Here is a 5,498-nt window from a genome sequence, read left to right on the forward strand (position 1 = left end):
GAGGCTGACCTCGCAGTCAACCTGGAAAATGCTGCAGTGACATCTGTAAGCACTAGAATTGTCCGCAGAGAGTTGAACGCCTTAGATAACCAAGGCAGAGCTGCTGCGAACAAGCCATACATCGCTTCGCTCTACGCCAAATGACGTTTGTACTGGTGTCTTTTAGACCGTTCCTGGACTATACCTGATTGTAAAAGGTTCTGGGAAGCGACGAATCACGCTTCCGAAGGTTTCACTCTGGTGGTCTGTTTGGATCTGGAGATTATCAATGGTTTTGCAGAACTGCATCATTCCAACTGTCATGTTTGATGGAGGCTCGGTAATGGTATGGGGGTGTTTCAGTTGGATGGGGCTTGGACTATTGGTGGATTTTCCCAAAACCATGATGTCTGATGGCTACCTGGACAACATCATGCTTCGACATTGTGGAAGTACTGCGGTAGTGACCTTTCATGTTTCAGCACGACAATGAGCCATGCCATACTGCACTGCGTGCCCGAGACTGGTTCCACAAAACAACGTCGAAGTGTTGCAGGATCAGGGTCCAAGCTCAACCATATCGAACGTCTTTGGGATGAATTAGAACGCTGAATTCGCTCCAGATCACAGCGGCCGTCGCCATCATCATCATCATCAGCAGCAGCAATGGGGATAGCCTTGCGAGAGGAATTGAAGAATATTCCTGTTGCAATGTATCAAAAATTGGTTGAAAGCATGCTCTGAAGAGTAGTTGCTGTCATGCAGGCCAAATGTGGTACCACCCCGTACTAGAAATGTAATTAAAACGCATTTTTTACCACAATTAGGCGTACAATTACTTTTGTCAACATAGTGTATGCTGAGGTATTTTATTTAAATATAGACGCAATCTCGATTTAAAAGTTTTCTAAACAAGTGTCTTTTGCGTGCCAATTAAATCAAGGAAATCCTCAAGTGACGTGATGGTTATTTCAAATGCTGTATTCTAATCTAAATTTTATGAATTTCCATTGAGCATATGATAAATAAAATTAATTCAAAAATCCCTTTTATTTTATATTGATTTCTAAAAATATTAGAATCATAGTAACAATTTTTGAGTCCGAGACTATTAGTTTTTTTATTGTTTAAAACCCATTAATTTCTAATTTCGCATTTATATATCCGATTTAATATTCCTGAGTCTAAAGGCCAAATAGTTCGAGTTTTGATGAAACTAGCTGCAACCAGTTTGGAAGATTATTTTTTACTACCATAATCTGCTCTTTTCCCAAGACGTGTATAGGTGGACCAGTTGCTGCTCTTTCGAAAGAAAGAACAAAAAAAAAGAAACTATTTTCTAGAAAGGAAATTAGGATGCCTTCTTCTACCCGATATGCGATCATCGCCATATGAGATCAGCTTACTCTATTTCAGTAAAAATATCTAAATATGTTTATCTTCTTCTAGATTATTAGTCCTAGATTATCTGGTCCTTAGTTTACGAATACTTCTAATATGCTATAAGTTGGCGAATTTCTTTGGTCAGATTATCAATAAACAAGTGAGATCTGAACATTCTTAGGTTCGATCCGATCTTCAAACAATACATATCTTTCTAATCACAGGATTTTATTTTATCCTACAGATCAGAATACAGCACAACATTACCTCTTTCAAAATTTATGTTGATTATAAAGACAAATTTCTATTAGTTACGTATTTCCATAGCGTGCCGACGAATACTGCCTCGCGTGACACTTTTGACACACACACACACACGTGGCGTAGGTTCGCTAATTGCTACTCGCATTTTTTCCCTTCAGTTCCCAAAAGACAGGCCAACTAAGGCCGATACTCCACATTTTGCTTTCATTACACTTAAACCGAACGTAAACCGTTTAAAAATTTTGAAACAAGATCGCAGAGGGACAAATATCACAGAAGAAATGACAATATGATTTCTTGGTTGGATTCTTAAAATGTGAAGGAATTGAGACGTGAAGTTTCTAAAATATGAGTAAAAGAATACAATGGATAATAAAAGGTGAAAATAATTCTATGAAAAGAGAAACGAAAAGAACTGAATATCACCACCAGTGTAACAACGAAAAATTAGCTCGCAAATTAACTGAGAGATAATATGAACTACTTGGAAAAGTAGACAAAAACATGAAATGCGTCATAAATGATACATTTCCAGTTTCGTCCAGCAATGAATAAATCGGTGGATTATTTCTATGCCTCGCAAGGTTATAGAATTTTACTTGCCGTTGTTCAGACTATGGGAGGAAACAACTTTGTGAAATATGACTACTATTGTCGACATTGGATGCCCAAGAGACAATTTGAAGAGTTACTGGATTAAGATTTTAGTCCTGACTTTATTTAGAAGATATTCTTAAGCGATTGCGCAAATTGATATGATTAAAATTATGGCACTTCGATGTGTCTGCAAAGCAGAGTTTGATTTCGGTATGTAATGATGAGAACATTCTGTTTTGGTATAAATAATATTGTACAGAAATATTATGAACTGTGGCAACTGGCTAAATTAAAATTTAACACCTTCACTTAAACCATCACTGGCTGAGAATAAATTCGGGAAGCTGATGTAATAATTAACATATTACTTAAAAATAAGTATTACCCGTTAGTTGAATTAGTATTGTGTGTTATTTTTATGTCACTATTAAATAAACATTGCAGAGATAGCTTATACTTTACTATACGTACGAGTAAAAAATAAAATTACAGAGTACATCCAGAATTTGAACCTGGGACCCTTCGTACCCGAAGCAAGAATCATATCCCCCCCCTTACACCTACAAGTGGGCGTGTACGTTATGTTACAGGAAACAATTACTGAGGTGTCTGTTAGTTGTACAAAATGTCAACTTAAGGTATTTATAGACAATGTAATCGAAAATTCCTGTTTCAATTAAGAAAAACAGTCAAGTCGTCATAAAGATTGCAAAATTATAATACTTGGCTAGACTACCATCTAATAGTAAAAATAATAATAACGGGCTCGTCCGGGATTTGAACCCGGGACCTCTCGCACCCGAAGCGAGAATCATACCCCTAGACCAACGAGCCAGTGTGTATGGCTTATCCCAAACAATTTCTAAGGCATTCTAGAGTTGCCGCATGAACATACGGAATGTATAGATATAATAACAGAATATTTCAAACCGAATCAAGAAAGTAAGCGATCTATCTTCGTATATCTCCGAACTTCATTGTCGGGTTTAAAAAAAGTGTCAAGGCATACTTTTCTCCATATTCGAAATTACCGGAATAAACTTATCCATCCGTACTCTATATGTTATCGAGTCGAAGAATGGCATATAAGTATAAAGAAACACCAGAGGTATAACGTAAATGTTATTTACTCTACTGGCAAAGAATTGACTTTTGTTGCTGTTATGTAGGACTGGTGAGATGCAACTCTGCAATGAAAAATGCATAGACAAACGAATTGAGAATTCTCAAATTAAAACTAATACCTAATGAGAATAATTATCTGTTTTATCTCTTCATTTGGATAAATTTTTGGATTTGGATGGATTGGTCAGAATTACAGAAGAAACAAATAAGACAGAGTCCAGTGTATTGTGTTTTGAAACTATGGGATTCGGAGATGGATTTGTTCTAAGATCCGGCCTGTTCATTTTGAGTATCCTTGTGAAACTCGGGATGAAAAACTTGCAATCTCGGTGTGTGAGACTGATTGGCTCACCTTCAGTTGAAAAGTCCTTATAAAGTTTCCTAGAATCTCAGTTGGAAATAGAACCTAGGTCTTTTCAAACAAAGGGCACATGATAACTACTTTGCGACTAGACTGTTGTGACACTTTTGATAAATAAGGTTGTTTTCCCTCTAGATAAAACAAAATATTAAAAATATACAGTTGGTACGTTATATGAATCAGGACAGGTAAGTTTTCCATTGACATTTCTATCATGGCTTGGAAAACAAGAAGAAACTCATAACTGGGATCTCTCTCTCTCCGTATTCTTACTAAATATATCGGTCGGATAGTCGAGTGAATAGCATCTCCTCACTTTACATACTCATGATCCACGAAGATAGAAATTAAGGCAAAATAGAGGGCTTTTTAATCAAAACATAATGAAATAAAATTAACAAACCTCAAAATAATTCATTAAATGAAACAAACTTGTAACTTTTTTGTAACGTAATAAAAGACAGAACCTTTTCTTAACACGCTATTAGTTTTTGATCCTGTTAAAAAGAAAATTTACCAACATAACTTAGGATCGGTTTCCGCCTACAGCCATTGTACAATTCGCTCACACTGATTTATCTTCTTTTAATGGGGTTTAACTAACTGATTTTCCAGACCGGCCAAACATATAGCTTCATGAATCCTTTATGAAAAGTAAGAAAGAAAAGAAAATAAAGGTTGAATAACATCATTAAACTATACATTCCCTCTTTCACTAGAACTTGGTCGTACTCATATTCGCAATATGAGGGTTTTCTTAAAATGACAATTGAGGAGTTACTATGCAGGGGAAATATGTAATATTACTTCTGTAAAGAATAATATAATTTGGAACCCAACCAGCGGAAACTACATTTGATAATAAAAACATCTGTTATCTTTCAAACAAATTACTCTCAACAAGCTAAATAAGAAGCAATATGGATAGAAAATCGAGAAGTACTTCAGATAGAAATTCCTTGAAGAAAAACAGATTACGATTTTATACTTCGTAATCCTATAAACCTGTAATTAACTGAATAATCACATTTTTGGGGTAACAATATTTGAAATTGGTATATTATGTGAAATACAGTAAATGATATGCAAACACACGGAATAAAAATACTGAATACAGTATTATTTTATACTTAGCGAAGTTTTCTGTTGACCATAAAAGATTTTAAAGTGATATATCTTGTAGGAAGAAATCAAAATAAACTGGTAATTAAGATTTCATTTATAAGAATGATATTTCTTTCTTACTCACTGCTGATTAAATTAAGAGTGTAGAATTCGGGTGACAGCCCCTTGAAATCAGCATATTAAACTAATTAATTATATTAATAAGCATCGTTATTCTAGGAAAAAATAAGAATGGTTAAATGGCCTTTTGCGTATAGTAAATGTTTAAATGAATACATTTTCTTTCGGCAGCTTTTGGAAACAATAAGTGATATGACATTGATCAGTGACTGCTGAGTGACAAAGAAATCATAATTGAAATATGCCGCATAGATTAATGGTTAAGTTGATTTCCAATCATAGTAATTGATTTACTGCATTTTAAGTAACTGCATTCTCATTATGTGCTTTAAAAACTAAAGATAAAGGAATAAAAACAAAGACAAATTTTAATCAAAGTCGTTTATTTTTCTGATAATAGCCAATTTTGATAGAAAACTCGTAATTCTTGAAACTATGCAATCATTAAAAAATAATTTATTTAGAAACATCAACACTATCTGCTAACTTAAGAATAACTAACTGTACTTTTTAACGTATTATACTAAACTAATATAATGGACAG

General features: G+C 34.4%; 1 non-coding gene across 1 annotated transcript; it reads right to left on the reverse strand.

Moving 5' to 3' along the window:
* Positions 1-2,985: 2,985 nt before the first annotated feature.
* Positions 2,986-3,057, reverse strand: TRNAP-CGG (transfer RNA proline (anticodon CGG)). The gene has a single exon. It is a non-coding gene; the product is annotated as a tRNA-Pro (tRNA).
* Positions 3,058-5,498: the final 2,441 nt, after the last annotated feature.

The sequence above is a fragment of the Typopeltis vanoorti genome, chromosome 8 (assembly GCF_054136105.1).
Source record: "Typopeltis vanoorti isolate ZY-2024b chromosome 8, IOZ_Tvanoo_1.0, whole genome shotgun sequence".
NCBI classification, from domain to species: domain Eukaryota; kingdom Metazoa; phylum Arthropoda; class Arachnida; order Uropygi; family Thelyphonidae; genus Typopeltis; species Typopeltis vanoorti.